Raw genomic sequence first — 12,735 nt, 5'->3', positions numbered from 1 at the left:
ATTATTTAAACAATAAAAGTTTAAATAGAACAGCATTTATTTAAAATAGAAAGTTTTCTAACAATATACACTACTGTTCAAAAGTTTGGGCTCAGTACATTTTTATTCACTCAGTACTCAGTACTTTTTCAAAATGAATACCTTTATTCAGCAAGGATGTGTTAAATTAATAAAAAGTGATAGCATAGATGTACATTGTTAAAAAAAGATTTATATTTTGAATAAATGCTGTTCTTTTTAACTTGTTATTCATTAAAGAATCCTGAAAAAAGTATCACAAGTTCCACAAAAATATTAAGCAGCACAACTGATTCCAACATTGATAATTCTAATAATAAATCAGTATATTAGAATGATTTCCTAAGGATCATGTGACACTTAAGACTGGAGTAACAGCTGATGAAAATTCAGCTTTGTATCACAGCAATAAATTATATTTTAAAGTATATAAAAATAAAAACCATTATTTTATACTGTAATAAAATTTTGCAATATTTCTGTATTTTTTTATCAAATAAATGCAGCCTTGATGAGTCTTACTGATTCCAAATTCATGAGTAGCATATATATACATATAAATAAATAATACTTATCTTTCATCGTTACACCTTTAGAAAGTATAATGCATTAAAATACAACAAACAAACCTTTGAATATTATTTATGCATTTTAACTTTGGTTACAGTTATTTATCAAAAAGATATTATGCAACATATGCATTATACATAAAGGCTTTGAGTGTTACCAAATAATCTTCTGACTCAGCTAACAAACATATGCTCTAAGAGCGTTGTTTCTGAATGTGCTCTGAATGTTCAAAACATCCAGTTTTTTTAAATGTTTTAAAAACATGTTTTCTTGCATTGCATTTGATCATTTTGCAAACATCATGACAATGTTACATTTGAATGTTCACTGAAACAAGTAGCAACACTTTAGATGAATTAAAATGTTTCAGGAAACGTTTCATGAATGAAACATTTTTGTGCAGACCTTTTTTTGAATATGATTGAAGACCAGAAACCTTTGAATGAACATTCTAATAACGTTACTGGAACTTTCAGAATGATCTGAGAACGTTTCCTGTTAGCAGAGGAGCCACAACATTTAACATTTTATTACATCAGATTCTCTAGAATCTTCTCCTCTGCAAATTACTGCATTAATGTGAGGAAACATGTAAAGCTCTACAAAACAAAGAAGTGGTTTGCAGCGCTGAAATCGACCCACAGAGGGTGTCTGACACTCGCAGCCCAGTTTATGACAAATAAACACTCAGAACCGAGTTTCTGTACAGCTCTGATTATAAAAATCACACCAATACAACACAGAAGAGAATTTCTGCAGCTTGAGGTCATTATTTTTCAATTCCACTGTATTTCTTCTACCTTCACGTCAAGTCAAATCACATTTCTACAGTGCCTCGTATAATACAGATTGATTGAAAGCAGCTTCGCAGAAATAAAAAGGAAAATACCACAAACAATGATGGAAACTTCATCAAATATCAGACAATGTTCCCAGTAATGTTTTTTTAACAGTACAAAAATATTCTTAAAGTAACATTTATCAAACGCATTCTAAATGTAACTTTAGTAATATTTGACATCCATTCTCATAATGTTGAGAGAAAACATTCTTAGAAACGTCCTTAAGATGTTTTTACTTGCTAAACGTTCTCCTGATGTTCAAAGAAAACTTTCCGAGACTAAAATTCTCGGGAACGTCTCTAAGATGTTATTTGTACTTGATGAATGTCTCATTATGTTTTAAAATATTAAAAAGGTGAAAATAAAGTAGCAGAACACTGGAAAAATGCTTTTCTTACTTATTTTGTCTTGTTTCCAGCCAAAATATCTACAAATTCTTAAATCAAGAAGGATTTTCTAGACAAAGAAAAAATATTAAAATTTTTTCAGAAAAAAAAAACAAGTCAAAATGAAGTGAGTTTTTGCTTGAAACAAGCAAAATAATCTGTTAATGGGGTAAGCAGAAAAAACTTATTACAAACAGAAAACAAGATTATTTTTCTTAACCCACTGGCAGATTATTTAGCTTCTTTTAAGCAAAAATGCACTTAATTTTGAGTGTTTTTTCTGAAAACAAGACAATAATTATTATAAGTCTAGAAAGTCCTTCTTGATTTAAGAATTTGTAGATATTTTGGCTGGAAACAAGAAAATCAAAAAAGTAAGGAAAGCTTTTTTTGCAGTGCAATTTTTTCCCACAGTGTTCTACTACTTTATTTTTACCTTTTTAATATTTTAACAACATCCAGTCAGCTAACCCAGCTAACAAACATATGTTCTAAGAACATTGTTCCAATGTTCACATGCAATCATAAAAATGTATTTCTGAATGTGCTCTGAATGTTCGAAACATAACAGTTTTTAAAAAATGAAACAAGGAGCAACATTTGTTTTTTAAATGTTGCAACTTGTTTCAGTGAACATTCAAAAGTAACATTCCCATAATGTCAAAATAAAAGATGAATTACTTCCATTAATAAAACATAAAGTAGTAGAACACAGTGTTCTACTACTTTATTTTCACTGTTTTAATATTTTAAGAACATTCTCTCTCAACTTAAAGACGTTGCACTTTTATAACCTTTAAATAACATTTTACTCACGACAAAAAAACCTGGACATGTCAGTGTTTTAGAAACATTTCAAAACAATCTTCCCACAGTACTTTATAACCTAAATTTGTTCCCTGTCAAGCAGCTCTAAAAGACATCAGTGTCTTTATTCAGCTTCAGTTATGAACGCTTGATTCTGTGCAAGCTTTAATAAACAGTTGAATCCACGCTGCTGCTGCTTTCTCAGAGAGGCCTCAAACGAAACTCAGTCGGCGATAAATGCTCTGAAACACACATTACAGAAAGCATCCTACAAACTCTAAATGTCAAAAGGTCAACACTTTCAACGTTTCAAGCATTTCTAAATCAGTCACATATCAAACAGAAACAGCAAAAAGTTGATGAGTCACGGAGAATGAGAATCTCCCTCCAAAAACACCTGCGTATCAAATCTGATGGCTTCACCAACGAGAGCCATCCAAAAGCGTGCAATGCTTTATTCGACAAACGCCAGAGAGAGAAGCGCTCCCGATCAAACTAACGAACGCTAGAAGAGAAACCAACATTAATCCTCCGACTGCAAAGCGGTGAATCATCCTAACGTCATTAATCTGTGAAAATCAGCACGGTTTGACCACAGTCCCTCACTGACGGGATTGTGTTTCTTTAGTTAGCTGGTTACTCTGACTAACTCTACATCTGTGAATGAGATCATGAGGACTGTAGGACTTGATGATGATTTAAAATGACGGTTCATCCAGAAATCATCATTCTGTCATCATTTACTCCCTCATTTCCTTCAAACCCGTTCGACTTACTTCTGCGAGAGAACACTGGAAACTTTCATTTTAAGGCCAAAAAAAAACATTTCTCAAATGATCTTATGTTCCACAGAGAAACAATGTGAGCGGATTAAATGATGATAATTGTGAATATAAGAATCGATGAATGCTTTGAATATGAAAATCACTCCAAAACACAGCATAGAGGAGATTTTTTCTTGTAGGAGATACAGTGCCTTGCAAAAGTATTCATACCCCTTCTTTTTTTCACATTTTGTTTTGTTGCAGCATTATGTTAAACTGCTTTAAATTAGTTTTTCTCCACATCAATTTACACTCCATACACCATAATAATGACAAAGTAAAAACCAGATTTGCAAATGTATTAAAAATCAAACACTGAAATAAGTAGATTGCATAAGTATTCATCCCCTTAACTCAGTCCATAGTTGAAGCACATTTACAGCCTCAAGTGTTTTGGGGTCTGATGTGAGCATCTTTGCACATCTGCATTTGGCAATTATCTGCCATTCTTTGCCTCACCTTTTCTCCTCTCCATCTCTGTCAGCTTGGACATTTTCTAGAGTCCTAGTTGTTCCAATGGTCTTCCATTATGGAGAATGCTTCTGTCAACCTTCAATGCAGCAGATTTGTTTCTGAACTCTTCTCTAGATCATCGCCTTAACGCAAGTCTGTCACTGAGCTCTACAGGCAGTTATCTTGGTTTTTGCTCTGATCTGCATTTTCAGCTGTTAGACCTTTTCTGAGAGGTGTGTGTCTTTCTAAATCAGACTCATTCAAATGAATGTGCCACAGTTTAACTCCACTCCAAGTGTAGGAACATCTAGAAGCAATATGATGCTCCTGAGATACATTTCCAGTGTCAACATAACAAAATGTGAAAAAATGAAGGGGTATGAATAATTTCGCAAGGCACTGTATTAAATAAATAGCAGAAAATATTTTTGCTAAATAGTAATAATATCACACCAAATAGAAACTGGTATGCATTTTCATGAGACCATGAGTTTTTTCAGTCATTATTTCATATTACTTTGGTTGTCTGACAACAAAAACACTACAATATAACAAGAAACAATTTTGTTGAGAACTTGGCTACATCAAATCTCAGTATGTGGGCACTGAGAGGCAAACAAATGTATTAATAAATAATAAATGTACATTTTGCATTTGAACATTTTTGTTTAGAAGAAGTGAGCTGCCTTGTCCTGCAAATAATGTCAACAGGCTTGTGTAAGTAAACTGCTGAATGCAAAGAAAGAGAAGTCATGGGAACCTGGTATTTCTATGTTCTTTTTTTCATGTGTCTAATAGACATGAGCATGTTTGAAAAAATCTATGACCTCTTTGAAACATGTCTAGTCTTCATGTTCTATGTCGAGTATGATTTCACTAACACTATATATAATAAACATACATTTGCTTAAAGCATCCATATTTTAGGGTACAGTTCAGTAAAAATGTAAAAATGTAAAAAATTGAACAGACAAAGTTACTTATCATTTATTATTGTTTTTCAAAAAAAAAAAATTAAAAAGTGTAGCAAAGTTGAGTCTGAGCAAAAAATAAATATCCTACATTTTCCCCTAATTTACAGAAGACACCCATTAAAATGTCATTCAGTGTCAATCTTGTCAGGCGTATTTACAACACAAATCAAGTTATGACATATTAAAAGACAAATTACCTTTACGCCAAATTCTAATTAGTGCAATTCTACATTTTTAAAATTCGCTACTTTCCTCGGTTTTGCCAATTTGTCAGTAAGAATGTTTTACTCATTTAAAACACACAAAAAATGTATATGCTCCCTTATTCTTTTATATATTTGAATATGCACAAGTCAGAATAAGCATGTTGTTAGAATTGTTACATAAATATTGTGTTACACCGAATGACAATGTAACATTATTTTAACCAAATTGTAACACTTTGATTAGAGTATTAAAAACTTTTAAAAAGTGTTAATTTAAGGTACATTTATAACAGATAAAAATGTCAGATCAAACTCTTGACAATCATTCGTTTGATCGCGATTCAATATTTTAATCGACTGACAGCCCTATATTTTAATCTGTGGGTTTTTCACTGTCCCACAAGATAAAAATGAATATAATTAAAATTGTCGTTATTTAAAATACAGTACATTGTTAAACAATTCTTTGTTCTGCATGAACCTGTTATTATAAAAGCTGTGTTACTCGTCATAATGTCCTGTGGTGTGACTGTCTCAAGCTAGATTCAATAAATGACAACTTTTATAAATTAAAAAAGAAAAGCATGTTAATAAATACCTCTGGCATGATCGTACAAGTGTCTGTTTTAGTAAATGGCAATCTTTTTTTCATCCATATATTTTTGGAAGCGTAGGAACTTGATACATTTTATCTCTGTAAACCATGTCCTCTGGTGTGACACCATTTCCTGATTTTAAATCGGCCAATTCCAGAGAAAATGTTTATTCAAGATCATGTTACTGGTTAGAATTGTTCAAATATTTAACTTTTTTGGAACCACTACAAAAGTGTTACGTTTGGTTGTCCTTTGGTGTGACACCCCTAAATTATATCTGTTAATTAAAAACTGCATGTTGCTATCCACTAATGAAAGGTCAGCTCGGAATAGCAAATGCTGAAATGTCCTTTGGTGTGACAGAAAATATCCACCGGACATGTTCTTAAATGCAATAATTACATTAATTAGACTATTTTTCTCTTGTACTGTTATAAAGTGTCATAACAACAAGTATAAAATATGATGCTTTGTTTTTGAGACAGCATCAACTGAGGGAGACAAATTAGTGGAAGAGAGAAGACACGGAAATATAGACAGGAAATGAACAGAGATTCACCAGAAGAGGGGAGATCCTAAGAGAACGATGCAGAAAGAAAATAGATGTCACTCCAGAGGACAAGGTCTCATTAAGAAGCATTTTAAATCATTAAATAAGATTTGTTTAACTCCTTTTTTCTTTTTTGATATTTTTCAGTGTTCTTAAATGCAATATTTACATTAACTATAAAACAACTTTCTCTTGTACTGTTATAAAGTGTCATGAAAATAAGTATAAATGTGTCTATTTGGGGGGCTAGAAGAGTTTCAGTATCAGACTGATTGAATAAAAGACTGAATTTTGTTAGGGGGAATTTTGTTTTGTTTTGTTTAAAAAAAAACATGTTATTGTTTGTATCAAAATGAAACTCTTTCTCCTTTGACATGTTCACGGTTAAATAGAAATACTTTAATAACTACCATTTCTGTCCTACGGTGTGACACACATGAGAGAACCACAGATTTGTTTTAATCTCAAAATATCTTTAGAAAACAGCTGAGTATTGCAATAGGATAGATATAAATATCACTCATCTTAAAATAATTAGTATAATTTTCATTAGTTTTGAACAGATGACAGTAAAGCTTGTCATGGGGGAAAATGATGTTAATTATAATTTCATATTAAATAAATAACACTATGTGAAAATAAGTCTCTAACAATGAAGATAGATCTCTCTCATGTTATTTGTATATTATTAAGAGGGTTTTTCTTATTTTTTTTCTCTGTCACACCATAGAACAAATTTAGGGTACAGTTCAGTAAAAATGTTAAAAAAAGGGTCTTTTACATACAAAAAAAGTATTTTTTTCTTGCTATTTGTCAGCTCCCTATATATTTATCTTAAACACTTTTTTATCACATGCACATTATAATAATGTAAAAATTACACATCATCAGTTAATTTAATCGTTTACAGCAGCTTTTTATATGTAAGTGTAACAGAGTTTGCCTGAATTCTGATGGGAAAATGTACATGGGTCAAAGACGAAAAAGGGTTTAAGTATAAAACAAAAAGTGTAATACTGCTTTAAATTGCTGTTTTTCACAAAAAAAAATATTAAAAAGTTTTGTTTAATTTAACTGCATTTTTATTTGTGTTTTTCTGAGCAAAAAATAAATATCCTACATTTTTCCCTAATTTACAGAAGACTCCCACTAAGATGTCATTCAGTGTCAATCTTGTCAGACATATTTACAACAAAAATTAAGTTATGACATATTAAAAGACAAATTACCTTTGCCCCAAGTTCTAATTAGTGCAATTCTACATTTTTTAAAATTTGCTACTATCCTAGTTTTTTCCCCATTTGCCATTTGTTTTACTCATCTGAAATACAATAAAAGTTAATATGCGTCCTTATTCGTTTATATATTTGAATATGTACAAGTCAGAATAAGCATGTTGTTACAATTGTTACATACATATTGAGTTACACTTAATGACAATGTAACATTATTTCAACCAAATTGTAACATTTTATTCTCCAAAAACCAGTGGTGTAGTGTAACAAAGTGATAATACTTTGTTACAGTACTTAAGTATTTTTGGGGAGTATCTGTACTTTACTTGAGTTTTTATTTTCAGCCTACTTTTTCTTTTACTCCACTACATTTCCTGATTAAAATGTATACTTTTACTCTCATACATTTCCCTGAAGCATATTTGTTACTTACTACAAAATAATCAGAATCAAGATCTCAGTCACAATTGCGAGATGTCAATGCACAACCCGCAAAAGTTTTTTTTTCTTAATTTTGCAACACTGTATGAAAAAAAATTCTCACAAAAGCATTTGCATTTTTCTTTAGCGTTTTCTTTCTTTCACCTCTTTATTTCCGTCACAAAAGTTTTTGTGAGCAAACACAAAGTTTCTAAACTCATAATTCTGACTTTTTATCTCAGAATTGTGAGATAAAACTCACAATTCTGACTATTTTCTTGAAAATATGTGTTTGTATCTCGCAATAGTATCTTTCCAATAGTCTAAACACTTTATGAAAGACCAAAATCTCAAATTTGTCAGGTGCATGAACAAAACAGTGTTTTTGCCTGCAGTCTGCCCTTAAGATTAAAAAATTACTTAAAAAGTATAATAAATATAACGTACTTTAAGATTTTTACTCAAGTAGTATTCTAAATGATGACTTCAACTTTTACCAAAGTCATTTTCTGGTAAGATATCTGTACTTTTACTTAAGTATGGCTTTCAGGTACTTCATACACCACTGGCAACAGAAACTTAAAAGTAGACACTTAAATCAGCGTTTCACACTACATGACATTCATGAGCATCAAAGAGCCGCCCACGTCACACACACATGATGCACTAACGATATCTGAAGCACAAGTGTGATCTGTTTTTCTGATCAAAGATAGAAAAATGATTCATACTGTCATTCAGATAAATGAAATGCTTACTGAATGCTCGTTAATAGTGTTAGTCATTACAATTAGAGCAGCAGAAGTAGACGTCAATGTGTGTGTTTGTGGTGGTCAAGTTGTCGACAAGAGTGAAACTTTGCATCAGAAAAAGGAAACGCTAACGATTGCACTTCCTAAAAGACAGACAGAGCAAACGCTCACTGTACGACACGCGGCCGAACGAGCATATGACCCTACACACATCTGTCTCTCTCTCTTTCTCTCTCTTATCTGTCCCCCTCCCCATCTCTCTCTCTCTCTCTGTCTCTCTCTCTCCTCCAGTGACTGCATGAAAGTGAAAACCGTAAGTGTGATATGGGGAAATTTCTACATGGCTCCACATGCCCTGAATACAGCATTTACAGGAACAGTGTGTGTGTGTGTGGGCGCACGTGTGGGTGTGTGTTTCGTCTGAGGGTCTTTTTAGAGGAAGAGGGAAATCCATGAGCGACGGTCACAGTTCTGTCAGCATCAGTCATATGACCACTGCAAAAATGCTGAAGCGCTCTCACACCCGCACACTCTTACACACATAAACACACTCTCTGATCACACTAATCGCTCTTACCTCCAGTCCATAAACTCACAGACGCGCCTCTGTCTGTCTGTCTGTCTGTCCGTCTGTCTCTCTCGCTGTGGGTCAATCCTGATGATCAGACACACACAGTCAAAAATGCAAAAGAAGTAGAATGCACAATTGATATCCAATATGAAACAGCGATGGTGACGTATGAAAAACGTTCAGCCCTCGGCGTCAACCGTATTGAGCAACGAGAGCTTTAACATGAGAAACACTGGCTCGAATTCTCCCAACACGTGATCGTAGACAAATACAACAGCGTCATTTACTCGAATGGTTGAATATATTTCATTCATTAACTGTAACGTGCTCAAATCACTCCTACAGACACAGAAACTTACAGAACAAGAGCTCTCTCTCTCGTGAGACCATTTGGTTAAATTGCACAAACACAAAGCATAAAAACAAAACAGTTCACTAGAATCGTAAGATCATTTGTGACCCTGGAGCGTGAGTAGCATGGGTATATTTGTAGCAATACAAAAATATTGATTTTTCTTTTACGCCAAAAATCATTGGGATATTAAAATCATGTTCCATGAAAATATTCCGTACATTTTCTTTCTATCTCAAAACTTAATTTTTGATTAGTAATATGCATTGCTGAGAACTTCGTTTGACAACTCTAAAGGTGATTTTATCAATATTTAGATTTTTTTGCACCCTCAGATTTTAGATAAAATAGTTGTATCTCAGCCAAATATTGTCCTATCACAAACCAGACATCAGTGCAAAGCTTATTCAGCGTTTAGATGATTCATAAATTTCAATGTCAAAAAATTGACCCGAATGACTGGTTTTGTGGTCCAGAGTCACATATATGATTCATGAATAGTTTTGATAGAAATGAATAGTTCACAGTTTTTAATCAAGTACAAGCACTTTAGTGTAATTGTACAAACGTCTTCCTTCTTCAGCTGGTGCTTCACGTGTGTTTTTGCTGTCAAATGTTGTCTCTAACAATAGCTTGCTTTTTTATTTTAAAATTTAAAAAAAAAACTTGATACGTGTACTGTGTTAGGCTAAATGAGACTTGACATTACTCTTTTGTTTTTTTGATTGCTTCCATTGTCCTCTTTTGTAAGTCGCTTTGGATAAAAGCGTCTGCTAAATGTCTGAATGTAAATGTAAATCTTGACTGATTTTTCTCAAGTAGTTGTCAGAATAACCATAGTCATATTTTTCCAGATGAACACTTACTGGACTGAAGCAGCTTGGCTTTACTTGATTCTCCATCAATCATTTTTAGTCTCAAATCTGATCATCAGGGTCTTTTGATGAGCGTTTGCTTGTTCATCTCTCGATCATCATTGGACTGCATTGCATTTTATGTTTGGATCATTTCAGTCTCATCTTACTCAGACAGAGTATTGGAGATATAGAGCAGCCACTGATATTGAGTTTATTTTATGTCGGTATCTGCTCGACTGTTATAAACATCTCATTGATTTACATCACAAGCAACAGATTTCATCATAGAAATATCAGCATCTTCAGCAAATTCATATTTATGCTCAGTTTGAGCCTCTGAATAAAACTGAGCCCCAAATTCTCACTATATCAGAATATATGTGACACAGGACCAAATATTTATAGCAATAGCCAAAAACACATTGCCAAAATGCCACAAAAAAAATTTGGATATTAAATAAAGATAATTTTCCATAAAGATATTTTGTGCATTTTTTACCATAAATATATCAAAACTTAATTTTTGATTAGTAATATGCATTGCTAAGAACTTCGTTTGGACAACTATATAGGCAATTTTCTTAATATTTTGATTTATTGCAGCTTCAGATTCTAGATTTTCAAATAGTTGTATCTCTGCCAAATATTATCCTATCCTAACAATTGAAAAAACTGACCCTTATGACTGGTTTAGTTGTCCAGGGTCACGTATTTAGTCTAAATGTTGACTAATGTCTTTGATTTGTCAGGCTCTTCAGGGTTAAACTCGTTTGAGTGTCTCTGTGTGTCGTTCGGTGGGTTGGAGCTCAGCGGAGGAACCGCGTCATCACCGACCGACCGAATTACCTGAGTAATTAAGTTACTATGGCAACGGCGGTGAGGGGTGGGGGGGTCGGAGAATTAATTATGACTGACAGCAGGTGAGAGTCTAATTGAACTACAGGAATAATTAAAATAATAATACGAGCAACGGCGGACTGTCAAACACACAAACAGCGGCAGCAGCAGCTTCAGGTGTGTTTTACAGTTATAGGCGATTTCAGAACACGAGCGGATCCGGTTCAGCGGGTTCAGCCGGTCCGTCCGCGCGTGCACGGGCGAGTCTCCGCGAGGACAAATCCGACTCAAAAGTGCATCAAAACGCACGTTTCATAATTAAAACAAACTATCATCAAAGTCAACTCCACTTATTATTCTAGTGCGTGTTTAGAGGGTTTTGCGTGTTTTGCGTGTCCACGCGCGGACTCACCTGTCAGGTGAAGAGCCGCACACGAACGCGTCAAACACCGAATGAATGAAAACGACAGCGAAGTATTTCCAATGACAGAACGAGGGTCGTTTGACAGAAACCCGAGCAAAATAGCCTACGTTAGACACGTCACACGGGAGTTACCGAGTACCCATGACGTGTACGTCCTCTCGTGACCCCGGTGGGGAAGCGGTGATGAGGATCAATAAAACAACACCGAATGAACCAAAGCAAAGCGAAAAGCGCTTTAAACAGCAGAAAACGGCGACTGAACGGCGATTTCGCGCTGTGCGGAAGAGAAGCGCTTTACCTGAGCCGGTGTCACCTGAGTTTCCCCCGCCGTGTCCCACCTGACTGCACGCTCGCGCACTTCCTCGATGTGACGCGTCCGCGCGCACGGATCCGGCTCCGCGGTTCGGTCTCCGCTAGTGGCTGCTCGCTCTGTCCGGTGTCTTTTCGCCGGTTCTGACCCGCTCCTGACGGACTCCGGCGGCTCCTCCTTAAACCCGCAACCAGGAAGCGGCTTGTCCTACTTCCAGCGGCCGCGGGTGATTGGCTCTGCGGGCGGCGGAGGGCCGCTGGGTGGGGTGGGTGGGGAGGGCGCGGACTGGGGGGGTCGGACTCTGCGCGCGTGCACGGCGGCCTGCGCGCGCGCCCGTGCGCTGATGAGGGTGGGCATGAGTGACCGAGCGAGCGACCGCGGCGGCTGCTGGACTCGATCACTTTTAACGCGCTGCTTCCGTTTTCATGTTGAACGCGCGTTTCCACTTCTGCTTCTAAAAATGAGTCAAGTGACAAACTCTGAATTTGCATGTCAAATAATAGTCAGTCGAGGACACACACACAAACGCACACGGATGTAAATGAAACAGACTTGTATTTACACTAAATTCAGGAGCGACTCTGATGCGCAATATCATCTACAGTATTAATACCGAAAGTGCTGTTGTGTATGAACTGGTGAACATGAACCATTTTAATGTAAGCTGAAGAGTCTGATGACACGAGAGTGTTTCTGAGAGGAGATGGAGAGGACAGATATGAGAATGCACAGAAATGAAGGAGTGTGTCAG

The 12,735-nt window shown here is 35.2% G+C and overlaps 1 protein-coding gene across 2 annotated transcripts in view; it reads right to left on the bottom strand.

Moving 5' to 3' along the window:
• The window catches only part of zbtb7b (zinc finger and BTB domain containing 7B), a 39,765-nt gene extending 27,505 nt beyond the window's left edge, over window positions 1-12,260 (bottom strand). Inside the window, exons 1-2 of one of the 2 annotated variants that reach the window (XM_073847037.1) lie at window positions 11,973-12,259; window positions 9,211-9,288 (exon numbers count right to left, since the gene is read on the bottom strand). The gene's annotated coding sequence lies outside the window, so the exon portion shown is untranslated. Of the gene's footprint in view, window positions 1-9,210; window positions 9,289-11,972 lie in introns of both variants that reach the window. The other variant, XM_073847039.1, reaches the window with a different exon arrangement.
• Between the last annotated feature and the right edge of the window lie 475 nt (window positions 12,261-12,735).

This window comes from Garra rufa, chromosome 9 (genome assembly GCF_049309525.1).
Source record: "Garra rufa chromosome 9, GarRuf1.0, whole genome shotgun sequence".
Taxonomy (NCBI): domain Eukaryota; kingdom Metazoa; phylum Chordata; class Actinopteri; order Cypriniformes; family Cyprinidae; genus Garra; species Garra rufa.
The sequence above is the reverse complement of the archived record's forward strand: the minus strand, read 5'-3'. Positions and strand labels throughout refer to the sequence as shown.